This window comes from Accipiter gentilis, chromosome 9, assembly GCF_929443795.1.
Source record: "Accipiter gentilis chromosome 9, bAccGen1.1, whole genome shotgun sequence".
NCBI lineage: Eukaryota > Metazoa > Chordata > Aves > Accipitriformes > Accipitridae > Astur > Astur gentilis.
The window spans coordinates 18,892,568-18,912,023 of record NC_064888.1 but is presented as its reverse complement, the minus strand read 5'-3'; positions in this window follow the sequence as shown (position 1 = coordinate 18,912,023).

Genomic DNA, 19,456 nt, shown 5'->3' with positions numbered 1-19,456 from the left:
TGTTTCATGCTGTAGTGAGAAATCAACTCTGTTGAACCAGCAGGCAGCCCTACCAAAGGGCTAGCCTCTTTAATTGTCTTCAATTCTTGTCCTTTAATTTTCCTTGGACGTATCCTGCCCATGTGCTAGCCCATCCTGATGCTGTGATATCGAATGGGATCAGAGCACAGGGCATTTGACATTGCAGCCCCATGTTGCTGCTGGATAGAGTTGAGTAGTACATAGAGCAGCCAGGATCACAAGGGGCTTGGTTTACTTCCCCTCCAAACACTACTGGCAAAAAGAAAACAGACACAAATGCCTGTTGCACAGGTCTCTTGCTTCTCAATTCTGCTCCTTTAGCTCAGCTTAATGATTTTTTCGCTGCCTCTTGCCTTCAAACCATAGCTGTGAATATTAATCTTCCAAAGTAAAGCACCACAGAAGTGGGCCTTCATACAGGACTGTCGCTGGCTGCCACTCCTGCTGACAAAAAAGATTGCAAGAAGCAAGAATTTGAATAAAGGACAAACGTCACATATGCTGTGTGCTATGGAGGACAAATGCTGAATACAAAATATGTTTAATTGCTGAGTTAATTATCTCACTAAAGTCTAAATGTTGGGTTTTTGCACTCCCGTCCCCCCCCCCCCCCACAGTTGTTTACTTTTATTAGTTAGAAAATAAAAAATCAATGTCATGAAAAACATAATTATATTCGTACTAATCTGGAGTGTTTTCTCATTTGAGTACTGCAGTCTGATGCGTTTTATCACTTTCCATCAGATTATAGCAGTGGAAATTGCCAGCTAAAACCTATGGCTTTAGAGCAAAAAAGCAGAAGAAGAAAACCCACCCCAAAGCCATGTGCCTTGCCAATCATGTCTTATTTCTAATGACAAAGCTTCTGCGATTTGCTTTCTGACAATACATGAATAGCTAGTGAATAATTGGTTCAACAGGAGCTTCATTAAAGTCCAAGGGAGAAAGCAGGATCTTTCATGTGAATAATTTGGAATGATTGGTAAGATGAGGCATTATTATAGGATTGCCTTCTGCTCCAGTCAGAAATATGCAGCTTCTTCCTTGCTGAAGTATGAAAACATTTTGTAAATAGTTCTAGCTACTCCCAAGTGGTGGATGATCTTGCTACTTAGTGAAATGACTTTTTGGTTGTTACTGTTTCTGGATGAAATGCACCCATTCTCTACACAAATGGAAAGTAATTGAGCCTTGTTTGGGGAGCCCAGCTGCAGACACATCCTCCCACTCCCAGTTTGAACAGGTTTTGGTGTAAGCCTTGGGTGCTTCTCCTCCACCACTGCAGCACAAAGGGTAGTGACACTGACCCACAGAAACCCAGACCCTGTGACTACATGCACTGGCTCACCCCACCACACTGCTTCACTCCGTGCCATCCAGTCTGGGCTGGAGATTACATACCGGGTAAATGCAACAGCAGGTCCTCAACGGCTCTGCTACTACAGTCTTCGGGGGGGGTGGGGGTGGCGGGCAAAAACAATATAGAAAGCTCAGCCTGGCACCTGGTCAGCAGAGTGAACGTTACCCATGAGAATGACCTGTGATCATTTACTGGAGCAGATGAGTCCACATCAAACAGCCACCACAGCACGAACCACTCTCTCCTCCCAGCACTCTGACCATAACCCCCACATAGCAGGGCAGCGCAATACAGCAGGGTCTTGCCACTGAACTGCACAGATGCTCATGTCACCCTCCTGGCAAGTTAGGAAAAGGCAAAAGGAGCAGAGACAAGCTTGGGATTTCAGAGAGTGACCAAGCCCTGGGACTGGGAGCTGACACCCTATAAAGACAGGCCAATTTTTGAATTTCAGGCCTGGGCTCCCTCCTCTGTGACGAGAGCCCAGGCTTGCTGGGCCCAATATTTCTGACTAGAGCCAATTAACTTCATGGCCTTTCTTGGGATTTCATATGCCCCTAGGTTTGCCACATGGCATCCTAAATCTACATATACCTCAGATTTTAACAAATAACCAATTTATTTTTTTTTAAGGAAGGACCAGTTAGTTTCTTCACCCTGCAATAACAGAGGCTTCACCTGACATGAAAAATCATTCAGTGATTCTGGCAGCCCCTGAGCTGAGTTGCCTGACTCCAGCCATCTTAGATGGATGTGACCTCAACGTGGGGAAACTCAGCAGTAGGGCAACTGTCTCCTTGGCTGTACCCCTGAGGATAATGAAGCCTTTTCCAGTATGTCATCTCAAGACATCGCCTGTGAAGCTTTAAAACAGTCAGTGAATGCATTAAAATATCACTTTAAAGATAATCTTATAGGGTCATTCACAGTCTTGAGGCAGTGCTTTGTTAGCCACACACAGTGTCGGGGCTTAGGGGTTCAGAGTTTCTTACGGTCTGTTGAGTCTTTTCTAGGTCGAGTTGGAGAAGGCCTTGAGCAGTACCAGTGTGGCTCTCAGTGCCCCTAAGGAAACAAACCCACATCCCAGCTGGATCCACATCCAAATCCCACATCCTTTCCCAAGAGGTTCAGCAGGCTGTGGTAGGACCACAGTGTAAAGGCAGTTCTTGAGGAGAGCATATTGGATGAACATCTGGTGAGAGTGACCATATATGTGCCAGTGGACACACATGCCCTCCTGCTCTGGCCTCTGCCTGTTTTGCCAGGAGCCTAAAATCAGGGAATTGATTTTCCACCCAGTGTACCTACTACAGCTCAGCACAGTTATGCTAATTTACAGAGACATACGCTACCTGCCAGAATTTGGTTAATTCCTGCCAAATTAATGACTGTAATAAATAGCAACAGCAATGTTGAACATGATGGTACTCCTCTAGGCAGTGAATAAAACAGCATTCCCAACTCAGAGGCTGTGGCCTAATGTCAAGTGGCCCTATGTCAAGTGGCTGCAATGCAGCCAACTCAGAGCAGCTGAGGAGGCTACATATACTGGAGGAGATTCACTGCAGGGTAACTTACGGAGGGAGAAGCAAGTTTCATTTGCTATGAGTGCCCATTTGCATGGACAACAGTTAGTCTGAGCTGTCCCTTTACCATGCTGAGGCTCCTTACCCCATGTGTGCTTGAAATGTGGAGCACCACACTATCCCTGCGGGACTGAGAATCTCCAGAGGGTCTAGAGCCTTGGCAGATCCTTCTCTGCCATTTTTGAGTTTACAATGTCCATGTTCATTTTCACATCCTTACAGCCTACTTTTTAAACCATTTACCCCACCTCTTTTCACAGGTCTTCAGGTGGCTGGCCAGCAGAATGTGCATTGCTGGCATTAAATAGCCCTGCCTGAGAGATGAGAACTATAGTATCAGGATTGATATATGAAAAACATCAACAAATTCAGGGCATGCAGCAACAGTGAGCAGGATTTCTGTGAGAAGTTTTGCCATTCATTACCAAAAAGAAAATATTTGCCATCACTCTTCCCCAGAATGTTTTTACAATGGCAGCTGCTACCTGAACTGGTATTTGGGTTGCTGAGCAAGTGAGCAGCATCCTAAGGAAATAAACACACAGGCAGGTGTGCAGCTATGCTCATTTGCTGCTTTTTGAGGGCAGGAGAAGGGTGATGTAATTAGCAAACACATGTTTAAATTTTTAATTAAGAGTTTTAATGGATTATTCACTGCCTACCAGAACACACATGCTCTTACTTTCTTGCTCTTTTAGGCTGAGTTCCTAAGGAAACCAGGCTTAGTCAGTAATGCTGCCTGCCTGCCAGCCAGCCTTCCTTCCTTCCTAATCAGTGTTGAACTCTTCGGAGTTCATGGCAAGCAAACACGACTTTTGTGGTAAAATCATGACTGCATCACAACACATTGGTAGGAAAAGGTCTGAGCAGCTGCTGCGGGAGTTTAGCAATAGGCACAAAAAGACTTCTTCCAGGAGCAGGGCCCAAGCCTTCAGCTAAATCAGCTGGGGCAGGGGGAGGAAGGCAGGAGAAGAATACAGGGGAAGAAGAAAAGAGCATCCTGACATGTTGACCACAGCTTCCCTGGACTCCCTCTGACCTACTGCTAAAGAGGATTTTTTTATATATCTTTTTAGTCTCATGACACTTGCTGGTGCAGTGATTCTCTTTGTGGTGCCAGTGTGATACAAGTTGCAGCTAAGGACAGAAAGGCACATAACTGAAATATCCACTGGACTCCAAGAGTTCTAAGTGCCACTGCTCACACAAGTTGTTTTCTTCTACTTGTGAATTAATGGCATTTATTTCCACGATGTCTCTATTCTTTGGGTATAGAAAGGCTGGAGGACTAAGAAAAAGAGTTCCCAAAGTTTCTAGCCCTGTCATCACTGAGAGAGGGGAAACAATGCAAGACTGTTAATTTTGCTCCTGCTGTGGTTCAGTAGTGTAAGTGGTAGATTTGATTCCTGGCTGAATCCACCATTTCTGTTCTTCTGTGAAGGAAAAAGGGTTGATGTTTTTGCCGAGATCATCAGTCTTTAAAAACTGTGGAGATTTTGAGAGGAACAGCCTGTCAGGGAGCAGCGAGAGCTGGCTCTCTGCAAGGGAAAGTGAGCCGGGAGCTGAGCACAGTAACACAGCTGGCAGGGCAGGAGTCTCACCAGTCCCACAGCCCCCAAGTGAGGCAAGCAAAGCAGGTCCAGTGAGGGTAATGAGGACCAGGCACAGCCCAGCAAGCACCAGGCAGGATCATGGTGATAAGGCCAGTCTGAGATCGGGCTGGAAGTCAGCTGCAGTTCAGGGTCTATGTCCAGAGCAATAGGCCCAAAGCCAGGGACAGGCATGGCTGTAACATAGCAGGAGCTTTAGCTCAGATGGGGGCCAAATGGAAGAGGCTTAGCTTAAAAGCAGGTCCCGCAGGAAGTGGTATCAGCCCTGGCTGAGGCCTCCTCCCTGCAGCGCTGCCTCCAAGGCCAGCAAAGGAGGTGGGGCAGCTCTCAGCTGCGCCAGCTCCAAGTTGGCCCTGAGCCCAGGCAGCCAAACAGCCAGAAGGGGGGATGCTCTCAGGGCCATTTGACAGCCCTTGTGTCTCTCTGTGTTTGCTCTTGCTGAAGCACGGAGGAATAAGTTGGAAAGTTGCTATGTCATGTGGAATGGTCCCTGATGGCTTTAAAACCCATAATCTTCCCTTTTGGATGTAGGCTTGCCAGATATAACTGCTGCTTGTTGCCTGGTGGTCCAGCAAATGGTTTTTCCAACCCTATGGAGCCTGAGGAAATCAGGAGGCTACTCAGCACCTGCTGGTGAACATTCTGGTTGACACAGCATGGAGAGGACCCTGGCCCTAAGCACAATGTGAGAGGGATGACCACCTGGGAAGTCCAAGGCCAGAGTCATAAATATTAAACCACAGAAGCTGAACAGCCAGAAATGAAGCACATTGTTACAGCTGAACAAGAATTAAAAAAAAAAAAAAACCAAAACACCAAATTCTTTCTGTATGTGCACAGTGTAAGTAGAAAAGCAATTTCACTGCATCTGTGTAGCAGGGGTACAGAGCTGCTCCTGTACTCTGAGCTACATAAACTCACTTAGCAACTGGACTGGGATCTTGGGCTCTGAGCTCTCAGCCAGTCCTAGTACAGCACAAAAATTGAGTGTCACAAAGCAAACTGCCAGGGAACTCCTAGCACCAAACTACAAAAAGATTCTTGTCCCATAATTAGGATCTGCATATTTGATTGTTTCGCTGCAAAATACCTCAGTGAAGCTACAAAGGATATATTTGACATCTATTGCTGACAGGTTTTCCTACACCATTCACCAAAGCAATGTTTTGCATGCCTTCTCTTCTGTTCTATTTACTACATGAATTATCCATGCATTAACACAGTTTACAATCACTTTCATTTTTGTTACTGTTGCATTCTCACTTTATGATTAACTTTTTTTATTAATTCCTTCCCACTAACTTGCCTGAAGGTAATGCTTTGTTGTGCACCAGCACTGCCCTGCTAAACTGCATCGTGCTTCTCTGAAGAAGGTTCGTACTGTTTGCTCTATTTGCAGGATGGCCTAGGGAGAGCTGAGCAGTTGTACTGGGCTATCAGTGTCTATTGGAGGTTCTGCTTAAATTCCAGGGCATGACATAATCCCTGAAGGACTTTCCCCCATTGGTATCTCTGACAGAGTTGCTGTTTGAATGGACATGGTGAGTCTCTTGTTCAGACTCGGCACTTGTTGCAAAAGGTGCATTTCCACTTCAACCAAACAAGACCCAGCTTGAATCTGGAGAAAAAAATCTTGGACCCTTAGGATCTCTCCCTGCTCCCCCAAACAGCTTTTGTAGATAAATTAGTGAACACAAATATCATAGGAGCAGAATGAAATTGTTCATGTTATGACTCTTCTCAATTTACTTGGGGATTATAATTTTGGTCTTAATCTTGTTACTGCACTTTTTGCTGGTAATCTGCTTTGTGTTGTTCATTTACATTATTTTAATAGCCTATATATAAACCCATTATAACATATCACTACACTAAAAGTATGTGTGCATATGCATGTATGAGCATGTGTCTACAGTTTTATGTAGATATGCAGTCATTTGGTTTTTAATATAAAAGTTGTCATCTTAGATTTTTAAATGTGGTGCCAGCTTTTCAAGGTCCTGGCCTCAAATTATTGTATTAATTTAGGAATAAGATTGTGTTGGACTTATGGAAGAATTTTAAGACACAACTGCAAAATACAACATAGAATGGAAAATAAGATACATTTTTGGCTTCTTCTGTCCTTCTTAAAAACATGAAATAGAAAAAAATCTGAACTGAAAAAAAAAATCAGAAATCGGCAGCTGATGGAAAAAAGTGTTGTTGTATAGAATGGAAATATGGACTGCCTTTCAACAGGAAAGCATATATCAAGGATTGAAGTGAAAGAGAATGGGAATATTTGGCTGTAGTTAAGGTTGGCTCTAATAACAATTCTTCCAAAAGATTATTTGAATTCTCACAGCCATAAATATCTGCCACTCTTTTTCCATGTGCAATTTTATAAAATCAAAAGGCAATGGATATTGCAAGAAGTCCTGAAAGTATACGGACAAGTTTTCCAGTGAGCATCCAAGAAACTGGGAATATCACAGACCCTTTAATTTAGCCTTTCTAGGACCAACACAGCACTTTCACAGAGTATTGCCTTCATTGGAACTGCTCACATACTCAGATGTTTGCAGCGGCATTTCTGTGTGTGGCAAACTCTTGCAATATGGAAGGTTTTCTTTTCCCTGGCAGTGCAATATGCAAATACACTCCACTGATGCAAATCTGAGCCCACTTAGTGCAGCTTGTCATACTGAAATAGCCTCATCAGTGCAAACACCCAGCATCCTTTACCCAGGCTGTAATAAGATCTCAATGACATATACAAGGGTTTGTAGCATCAGGTTATTATTTATGTAACATTAAAGTCCTGCTCTATGTGGCAGGCAAATGTATGGCACTCTTCATGGCATTTATTTACAAAGAAAACTTGAAAACACAGTGCATCTATATATCAGGGCATATAAGCATTAATGGCCCTGACCAGCCTCACCTGGGGCCTCCCCACCACCCCACCCCTGTCCAGGAGCCCCATTTCAGCTCAACCCTAGGCTGTGTAGTAGGAGTGCTGGTTTCTAGCTCAGCTGCAGCCATGCCCGTGCCTGGCCATGGGCCCTGTTTATCCAGACCACAAGCTAACTTTCCAGCTTGACCTTAACTGTGGCCTTTCCTCATCACCACAGACCTGCCCGTTCATCACTGTACCCAATACAGATGCTGACTTGCGGATCAACTGCCCTGCTTGACCTTGGATCTGCCTCATCACCACAAACTTGCCTGGTGAGCTTGACCTTTGGTTAAACCTGGCCCTGATCTCAGGGTCTGCCCTACCCTGCTCCCTCACTGCCAGCCCTGTGGTACCCTCAGCTCCTGGGCTGCAGGGGGCACCTGACCCTTGCTGCTTCCTGATGCTGTACTAACAACTCATTACGTGTGTCCAGGAACAAGAGAATGACATTAAGAGATCAGTTACAAACTCAAGAAAACTTGTTAATAATAGAATCAATGAGTTGGCACCCTTGCCACTGTTAGCATGTGCCACATGAAGGATTTTTTTCTAGTGTGTCTCAGACCCTGCTTCAGCAGTATGAAATATAGGTCATGAATTAATTAGAAACAATTCAGTTGCATGATCATAAAATTGTTTTTCTTTCCATGAATGGATGTAACTCATCTGTCTCTGTCACAAGTGCTCAAATTTGTCTTGGAATTGGACTTGGGGCCTCCTGAGTTTCAGATTCTCCATCATTAGGGATTTTAAAATTATACATGTGGTTCTGAGAACCTCAGTCTTTGGGGGGTTTTAAATCTGTCTAGCAATGGGAGATAATAATTCTGCCTTCTTAAATACAGCTGTAAGGCTCCCAGTGTACAAGGGAAGCCTTGTACCTAGATGAGCTGCTTCTGCCCAGCATTGCAGCAGGGAACTAGGTAGAGCAGAAGCAGAACCATGGGCTGGAGGCACAAGCCATGAGGAACCTGCCAGCTTTAGTTCGTTCAGTCTTTCTGATGCCCCTCCATTGAGCAGTATTTCACATGCAGCCTCCCTTTTCACTGAACTTGCAATGACTGCTGTGCTCCATTGCAATTCATCATGAGAGAAGACAGACTTTTGACCCTGGCAGATGCCTGCCTGTCTTGAAGAATATGCGCAGTTTGGAGTGTCCATTTTCTGGACTCATGCTAAAGACACCTTTGTCAGGGGAATCTGGTATGTAGTGGTGCTTCTTGGTCTATACGGGGGATGGTTTTGTTTCTTCATTGCACATTTTGTGTCCTGATCTTTTGATCTAAAAAAATCCCCAAACTTGTACTAAGCCTCAACAGTTCATAAATCTGTGTTGAAAAATGTAAGATGCTGCTGAAATCAACTGTCATTTAAATCCACATGGATCATGTAATGTCTACAGGCTTCTTCCCCCACAACATGGAGGAGATGAATTTAAAAACCAAACACACACACACACAACCCCTGCGGGTCCCCCAAGGTCACCATGTAGTCATTCAACTCAAGCAGTCAGTCCTGCCTGTAAAGAACAACACAATATTGCTAGGCTCATGATGGAGATCACGGTGGTGTCAGTTCTCAAATCAAAGAGAAATAAAGGTTCATGTTCCTGTCCCAAGAGAAGGCAATTGGTTTTGAAGGGCTGTCAATCTAGAAATTTCAAATACAAACATGTACATATGCCAGCAGAGTCAGTCTTCTGAATGTATGAATAACCTTTTTCCAGACTGGATAGTCTTTGGCACAAATGAATGTCGTGGTGGTTCTTTGAATCTTTCAGCTAAGAAGTATTTCAAAACAGAAAGATAAAAGTGGCTACATGTTACTTAATTGGTTACTTGTGAGGAATATTGCTTACCCAAGATAACCATTTGCAGTAAACACTAATAAAGGAGAAGAATTAACTGATTTAGGACTATAATTAGGGTTGCAAGGGCTTAAAACCCAGTAGAGAAAGATGTAGACCAAATATCAGGGAAAAACCACTTGAAAACAGCAAGGTGTTTATTCTATGAAGTGCTGGGGAGGTATTGAGGGGAACCTCCACGCAGGTCACTTTAAGGTAGGTCACCGAGAAAAGTGCACAACTGAGTTACACATTTATTCTGGACTTTCAGTTGCAGGTCATCTTTAAATCTCAGCACTAAAGAACACATTTTAGGGACTGATCCTGCTGAAGGAAGTTACATTTGTCAGCTTTTCCTCATTTGGATCTACGTTCTCTGCTTCCTTTCTATGACCCTATACTTGGAGCATTTAAAGAACTAAATCATCAACCCAAAACAAGTAACTCCTTTCCTCCTACCTTCTCTCAAAAAGAAGAAAAAAAAAATCAGAGAAATTACAAAGATAATTTTAACTAGATAAAATCAAGGAAATTTCAACTTGAAGTAGGCCCTTCTGTTTAAACAGTGGTTAATGCTGTTACTGATTAGAACCACAGTAGTGCCTAGATGTCTTAGGTGAGATTGAGGGGCGGGGGGTAATGTCACTTTCTTTATATTCTAGATTAAAAAGACAGTCAAAGGAGGTATTACTGTCTCTATATGATAAAAGGTGAAACTCTGGGAGGTTAAGTGAGAAAGAAAACGAAGCCAGAGCTTCTGAGTTTCAGTTCGGTGCTTTATTCCAAACACTTTCCCTCAGTCAGGGAGTTTTGTTAGGGTAGAGCTCTGAGAAGGTTTGCTGTTATTTGACCAGTACGTTGCTACCTCTACAAAGTGGGAACTACAGTGCTCGGATCAGGTGGGCTTTGTGGCAGGAATTGGTGCCAGTTAATGTGGCTGGCTGTGGGTTAATTCTTTATGCAATGAGATTGTTGTTCATGTGTGTCATGCAACTGCACTCAAGAGACCTGATTTTGATTGCTTGCATTACCAGCTGGGAAGTCAGAAGTTTGTAATTTTAGAAGCAAAAGGAGAAATGTAATTTCCTGGACTATAGATGATTTTTTTAAAAGCAATTATCCAATGTCTATAGAGTCAACATGTAAACTCAGTGCTAATTCTTTTCTAAGAGGTTAATTGTTATATTAAGGAAAAAACCCACATATGCAGCTATTGAAATTGAGTGGGTTCATCACTATATTCAGAACCCCCTTCCCAAGTTTAACATGTTCTTTCTAATAATCCCCAGCATTTACACAGACCATTTCTGAGCTCCAAGTCAGCTTTGCCAAGAGACAGGTTAATATTTTTCCTATTTAACAAACCAGAAAACTGTAGCAAGGCACTTTCAGCAAGACTAGAGATAGCACCATGTGTTTAGAACTCAAAAGATCCTGCTGCCAACTATTCTATTTAATCTCTTCAACCGTATTATTTTCCATTAGATTACGTGCCTCTGATAGCTCTGGGTTTGAAGCCAAGGAAAAGTTAAAAGAAAAAAAAAGACAAGTGAAACCCTGAAAGAAACAAAGGACATGTAGGCCAAATGGGCAAGTAGGCCAAATGGGCAAAGGGATGTGAACGAGAATGCTCTGCTGGAAGTTTCTGGCTTTTAAGAATATGTTGCTACTGTGTATCATTTCTCTGTGATAAGAAATCATATTAATGATTTATTTTTACAGATTCCCTCTGAAGAAAGTAAATAAAAATAGCTTATTTACTGTCTTTCCTGAAATGGCTACATCTGTAGGCACAGAAATCCAGGGCCTGATTTTCAGAGGTGATGACAAAAAAAAAGGTCAGGCTTACTTTTCCTGGATGTAATGAAGACAGAATTATTTTTCTTATATTCTTGAATGTTCTCCATTTACAGATAACTATTCAACTATGTTTATGCTTTAATTTTAACCAAATTATTATGTTGGATTAAAAAGTCAACATTTGCTAATAAAAACATTAAGTTTATTGTGAATGCTCATTCTTTGAGATGCTGCCTGCATGCATAAAGAGAACTTCTACCACCACAAGTTTACAGTATTTCAAATTCTACCACAACCAATTCTTAGTATAAGGAAAACCTGCTCTATAACAGATAACTTGTTAATCTGTTAAAAAAAAAGCCAGCAAGCCTCAAAATAAGAAAATGCATACTTCCAATGTAAATAATTTCTCATTTGCTTATTCAGTTTTACTACTAATTGAATGCTCTCCTATGTGTCTTGGCATTTGCAATGACAGCATTTGTGAGAAAGTTATTTTTATGATGTAATGTGGGAGTTTATTACATATATTTGTAGATTCCTTTCCTGTTAGATAATTCGGTATTTGCTTTCTTTTTGATTCTTTTTATGTATCCCTTGCTTCCCAGAAAGAGCACTGAGGCCACAGATGAGCTCTTTACTTAACTTTAAATTATTTTCATTTAGTCCAGAATTTCCAAAGATTAATTATTTTGTGCACTCTACTTCAGATTGCTTCATTTGCAGGAAATTAATGTTCAACATTACTTGGAAGTGAAAGAAAATGAACAGATCACTTCTAAAAGTCTGTCATTAATACCATATATGTATTTTTCTATTCCTAATGACTGGGATTTTAAATCAGCCATACAAAATTAAGCACAAACACGCAAACACTTAAGGTATGATAGTGAGCTCATCAGTCAGTGGAAAACTTTCACTGGTTTTAAAAGATTTGGAATTATTCCCTGAAGCAGGTGTATAATTTCATAAATACACACATGAGTAGCCCTGCTAAACTTCAAGACTATTCAGCTGCAGTCACATATCTTGTTCAGCCTACAGCAAAGCTGGGTGAGGACTGATTGAGGTTCTTGGTACTGCCCACCTTCTCTCCCCAAACTGTTCAGGCATAATTACATCTGTAATCACTCCCTAACCCGATACAGTTTACCTTATACACTTTTAATGGCAGGTCTTTTCTAGGATGCCTGAAAGTTCTCTGCACCTTCTGTGGGGCTGCTTGCATGTAAGTGACAATCTAGGGGATGGATGACTCACTGGATGCAAGTTAAATACCCAGCTCCTGTCGAAAGACAATAAGAGTTGATTAACTCCCAGCTGAGCTTTTGAAAATATCCAACTTTGCTCTTAGGCCACCTTTCAGCTGAAAATAATGCATAGAGAATGCTGCTGGTTGCAGTGGAGCAGAATATTCATCTTGGTTCTTAGCTCAGGCAGCATGATATCTCACTTAGCAGCAATAAGCTGTGTTAAAAAAAACAACAACAAAAAAAAATCTGGCAGCCCAGAATTAACAGAGTGGGTGAAATACTGTGAGGAGCAAGAGAGACAGCAGTGGATGTTATGGAAAGACACAGGGTCTGATTACCCAGGCGTTGAGAGGGATGGAGGAAAAAAAAAAGAGGGGATGTTCTGCAGCTTAATTAATGGAAAGAGGCTTGTGCATCTGACAGCAGCCCCTCTGCAAGGTGAATTCTTTCATAAAGAGCCTCATTCATGAGTTGCCAAGACATCCACAACCTATTCTTGAATTCACACAAAAATTAAAAGAAAAACAACTGACTGGCTAATTTAGCAACTTGCAGGATGCAGCTGGTGCTACTGTTTTCACAAAAAAAAAGGCCTTTTCCCTTCCACCTCCTAACCATTCCAGTATTCCTCCCCACCCCCAGCTATTTTGTATCCTGCTGCACCAGTGAGGAGTGTGACAACTCCTGACTTAGCTGGCACTGTGGGATATTGAATAACAAAGGGGAATAATATCAGGATAACTGGGGGGTTCTGGCCAGTGCTTAGGAAACAATTCTGACAATCTCGCTGCTCGCCCAGGTTCTGCCATCAGCTGAGAGGTAGAGCTTCCCTCTCTTTTTGTTTGTTTGGGTTTTGTTTGTTTTTAATTAAATAAACAAAGGGCTTCATTATGCTGGATAATGCAACTCCTTCCCTAACATCTTCATAAATCACCAGCTACCTATCCTATCTACTACTGAGGAGACAGTTTGTGTGGTTCAATGTGTATGAAGAAGATATTTCATATTTCCAGCACTCATATATTACCTTAGCTCTTCCCAGCTTCTACAGTAGTTCACATTCTCATATTACCTGACACAGAAAAACAAGTCCCTCCTGCCCCCCAAATCCCTTTTCACTCAGATTTTCCTTCCCAAAGGATATCTAATACAAAATCCTACTATGCATGACAATAATTTAACAACTGGAGTTAGTCAGGTTGGGACCCCTAATACAAGCAAGCCACTGGCTGTTTTTAAAGCAGCATTGAGCAAATCTAAAGGTTTCTGAAAGGTATTTGAAATTATGTGGTATATTGCCATCTGACTCTAACAGGCCTCCTAGCCTAGCTAACAGAGGTAGAGTTGCTCTAGTACCGGCAGCTATGGGAAGTGACTGAAATAAATTGTTTGTGCAGTCAGAGCTTTATTTAGCAAGGGAACCTCACAACTAATGCTGCCACCAAAGAAAGTAAAGAAAACATCATACAGTCCTAGCTAAAAATCCAGCTGGAGATAGCAGTTTGGTCCTTGAGACCAGCCAAACTCCACTTGGTTCAAGTTGCAAAAGTAAAAGACTACAGTGGAGGTTGCTCAATTTTCAAACAATACAGAGCAGACCTAAGGTTCTTCTAAGCCTGGGCTCAGCAAATTCAGAGCTGGTTTGTCCCATGGGTTATTTCCCAAACTCCCATCCTTTATGAGAAGGTGGGTGTGCCAGGAGCTGCTGAGCATAAGTTGAAAGGGTAAGTGCTCCAACCAGCTCTGCAGTAGGAGAGGGTTTTCACTGTCCCGTTGAGTCTGAAATGTGGTGGGTGTGCCTTTCAATAATATTTCTTATTGCTCTGGCTGCTTGTCTAGTGCTGTTGTACACCAAGGGTTGGGCAGCAGCAGAATAGTCTCCAAATTATGTGGCTGATAACAGCCTCTCCGGTCATTTCCATTTCTTCAGTTTATTAATAGTTTAAAAAAAAAAATAGTGGAAACTGGATGAGAATGGGATTAAACAAAAATATAGTCAACCTCTCTCCTCCCCCTTTTTCTCCATGTTTCTTGGCAATGTTTGACCAATAAAAGACTGCCAACAACTTCAAGTCTGGAAATTTTCCCCTGGCTAAAACTGAACTAGAACATAGTACACCCACATCACAGTTGAAAGTTGTGAGGATTCATTCAGTTACATTAAGGACTGTCAGGATCCTTTAGAGGCTCAAAGTAACCTTATTTAGCAAAACTGCCTTTGCAGTCTCTTTTATTGGCTTCTAAGTACTGAGGATGGCTGCCTTTTCATCTGAAGGGCTCTGCAAGTGTGATGCCAGGCTTTTTGGAGAGGATTTTTTTCTCCCTCTCTCTTCTTGTCCAGTTGGATCTGGAGAAAATTATAAAAGTAATGTTCATTAAAACAGAGAGCAAGAGAGAATTCCAGCAGTTTGGAGAGCACAAAAAGCTGTTGGGAAACTGTGAAAGGGATTTTGTGTGAACTCTAAAATGAATCCCCCTCCACTCAAGAGGGTGGACCCAATATTCCCAAAGGGAACAGTGGGAGGGAAACCTAAACCTGTGGACAAAGTCAACTGATAATGATTGGAGAGTTAATTACTTTAAAGCTCAAAAAGACGAGCTGAGGTGTTAAAATGGCTCCTGCAAACACCAGCATCCTCCCCTTTCACCTAGACTAACTAGTTGCAGCAGGACAGTACCAAGAAGGATCTGAGCAGCCCCTGATTATGGCACCTTTCACTAGCTCTGGGCAAACTGATCTTTATTCATTTTCAATTCCATCCTTCATCTCATCAGCTGCTCTCACAAAGTATTACTGTAAATGTGTACAAAAACACAAAGCTGCTTCAAGTTCAGTGATGCTGGTTGATATTGAGTCCTGCAATATCCCTGGCCTTCCTCTTGGGATTAGCCTAGAAAACACTACTCTTGCACACAGCAGCAAAATGCTTCCTGTCATATCAGTGCATTTTACATGGCAAAAGGAGAAACTTAAATCCAGTATAGCTATAACTAACAATTTACTGTGGAGCCTAGGTGCTAATCCTTTTTTCTCCAGCAAATTTGTTTTGAGTCACACTTTATATTAAAGATTCCATTTGTGAGGTTTAACACAAGATTAGCAGGTGTTTCTATGTAAAGCATATAGAGTTTAAATACATTGGTAGGCTCTTTCAGTCGATGATGAGCTATTGTTATAAAAAACTCTATTGACCCATTGGACTGGTAACAATTGATTACCATTTATTAAAACATCTATTAATCACTTACTAATCCCATGTGTGTATAAATAGAACCTCTGTATGCAGTATTGTGAGATACTGTGTATATGAAAGACAGCATCTTATAGGATGTATCATGTATAAAAGCCACCTGTTTTTTTCTGCTTTACTTTTAGCCTTTTCCTTTGCACTCCTAAATTCTATTAATCCTGTTTCCTCTTTAAAATGTATACTAGTTAATGCAGCAAAAAGACATGCTCCTGTAAAGGTTTCAAATATGTGTTAACAGGCCACTGGTTTCTTCTCCATGCCTAGCACAGCTACTCTGTAACTGGATCTCTCCTGGCTACAGCAGGGCCCTTGAAACTCAGGTGGCCAGATTTTTCCTTAAACTGGCATCCACTTCTAACCACTTTGCTCTATGCTTTGTAACTCTGGTTGAAGAATAGGAAAAATAATATACATTCATCTAACAGAGCTCTTATAGGAACTAATTAATTAAGGATTGTAAAGTACTTTGATATGGCAGTGTGGTATATTTACCAGAGCAGAATGGAACATGTGGGATTTATTATAAAAAGTCACTGTCTCCATCCCTGTGGGATGACAGCTGATCTACCACAAACACTTATTTCCAAATTACAGTATTATGCCAATTACAATTCCTGAGTTGAGACTCTTAGAGTATTTACTTTATAATCTGTTAGTTTCAGGAATTAAAAAGCCCCCAAATCAGTAAGATGGCAGCAGGAGACTATTTTATACTATTATTCAATTTTATTAAAAGTAATAGATGAGACAGCAAATGATCACAAAACATGCCCACACTTTGTGTGTGTCTGTGTGTGTATAAATATATGCATGTATATAATAATATAATCTATATTAGTATTTATTAATAGTGCTTAAATTGGGCAGTGATGCTCTGTTGTGTGCTGCAATGTATACCCTCATACATAAACCAAGAAATGTTCTGTTTGTATTCAGAGGGGTAGACTTAGTTACATGGATTAATCTTTCAGATTAAATTACAATATAAAAGGCTGTAAAAAAAAATCTCATAAATGAAAAAAGAAAAGGCTGGTTTAATCCACAAGGAATATGAGGTTGAAGGCTAGGTTTACAGGAAAGCTGCTGAACTCATGGCACATGAGCTAAGCAGAGGAGGTGGTGTAGGTAAAGAATATGTGTTCAGCTCATCAGCAGGGACATGCTCAGGATGGCTGTGGAGGCTGGGAAGAAACTCGCTGCACCTTAGGATGACTTTTCTCCCCAGGGTCACTTCTTTCAACAGCATATGCCAGGGGAGGCAATTTCCAGGTGACTGTAGTCATATATGTGGTTAGGTATGGTAATAATAAAAGGAACATCCTGGCTTTGTTAAAGTCGTAGGAAGTTTTGCCAGAGTTTGATGGGGGTCAAGACTTCACCCTCTAGCAGCTCCAAAGATAAATAGAGATCTGTCACCATACCAACATGGACAACTATATAATTGTTTCTAAATATGTAACAGCCCCACTAGTTCTAATGGAACTGCACCAGCAATGAAAGCCCTCACAGGGAAATTCTTATTCTTATATATGGCAGTAATTTCATGCACAAGAATTTTCTCACTGATTTCAAATGAGTGTTCAAACTCTAATTTAGCGTTCTTTTTTGTATACTGATGAATTTGGTCTGCATATGGCTGGGCTTCATTTAAGCAGTAGTCTCCAGCTTGTCTTACACCACTGCTATACATATAGTAGTTTTAAGATTTTGGTTTTTGAGAACTGAATTTAAGGCAGACCATGCTCAGATTTTGATTTTTGAGAATTGAATTTAACTCAGACCATGCTCAGCCCTTAACTTCTTGCTTTCTCTCATTTGCGATCCAAAAATAGCAACCATACATACATTTTTATAATATTGCCAAGGACTTTTGGAGAGGAGTGTATGCTTACTACAAACACTACAATAAAGATGTGCAATCAAATATATTTTTCCACGGGGTGGAAGAAATCCTTTAAATAAGGATATTTAAGCAATACTTAAAGCAAGGAAATTAATGGAACAGAGTGAAATGGGCCATAGTACTTCCTTCTAAAAGCAGATGAGAGTGGTTTTGATTTTAGACACTTTTTTAATATCAGGGACATCTTAGCAGATGGAATAGGTATATTCAATGTGTAGGTGTCTAGGCACCTGTTACTGCTCAGGGGCATTAACTGTTGTACTTCAGCAGTTTTGTAATGGCTATGGGAGACTAAATCCCCCAAAGTCTGACAGTAGAAGGCATGCTAAAGCATAGATTTTATTGCTTACACTAACTTCCTTGATGGGCTTATAACTTTTCTATGGATATTTCTAATGTAGGGCTTTTTTCATACAATAAACCAAAAACATTTCCTATCTAGATCACAAACCCAAATGCACACAACATATTATACATTCTCTATTAGATCCAAAGTGTTTCAGGTACTTATGCCTTGTTTGTGTAACACCCACTGTGTCAAACTGAACTGCCCTAAACTCACAACACAACTCTTTTGAAGTCATTATTTTGGGAAATAGTATAAGTGACAGTGAGAGTGGATCTAAGTTTGCTGGAGGATGATTCATATATAAAGAAGTTCATGTGCTTAACTTCACAATTTACATACTGTTAGATACATGTGTAAATGTCAAGATCCATAGGAATTTCTCTTCAAACAAAAGGTTCTTGACTATGCTAAAAACTGGAACACAACACTCAATGACATATTTTCCTATAAAATTTATTTTTAGGAAGAGAATTAAATTAAGAAGAAAGAATGAAAGTATTTAAACCAGAGACTTTTATGATTTTTCTCTGTGCTACTGCTTATGTCTTCAGCACACTTGTAATTTCAAAATGGCCAAACAGATTGTCGAGTTTTCTCCAGTGTTTTGTTTCCTGAACTGGGGTGTGCCATACCAAGTTTCAGTTTCAAGAGATTATTTTTCTCTTTTACCAATAACCAAGTTGTAAATTTCCCAGAAAGAAAACAAAATTTGTCATGGAAATGTTGACACAACATTCAGAATAGTATTGCAAATGTGATGCTCTCCTACAAATTGTGCTGTAATGATTTATATTGTTTCCAATAATTTAAAAACTATTTTCAGTCACAGCCAAGTCCTGAATAATACATGAACTTTGAAGGGTTCTCCAAAAAATATTAGGTCACTACACATTCCAATTTCCCACTCTATGTTTAAAAGGCTGCACCTGGCAGTTAAAAGACTAAAATCTTGGACAACAGGTATGGTATCATAGATACATGCTGGAATATTATTTTCACCCGGTAGCTTTCTGTAAGTAGGTCATTCAACTTTACAGTGCTCTAAAACATGACCAAAGAGCTTATACAGCATCTCCAGCAATTGACTCTGAAGAAGTTGCACTAAACCTTAATGTTTAGGATTTTATTATGGAAACTTTGTTGGCTTGCCAGTCTACATTCAGTACATGATTTAGGAAAGACCTTAATTTATTGTAGAAGGTCATTTTCCACCCACTCTAGAAGGAGATATTTTTTTTAATCTTTATCTTTTCTTCTTCAGGACCAGGTATTTTTAGAAAACTTTGCAGACAGGCACCTAATGCAACACATCACCTACAAAACATGGAAAAGAGGACATCTAGGAGACCTCTGAGATGGGTCACATTTCAAATTTGGGAAGGTGTGGGGGGTATCTAGTTGGTGCTTACTTGAGTAGGTGCTCAGGTAGGTAGATTACCTTTTCCTCCCTTGCATGGTACCCTATGGTATATACCCTATGGTATTTTTGTCATGCCATACTTAGGTGAAAAGCGGTGGTTGCTAGCCATAGCTCAG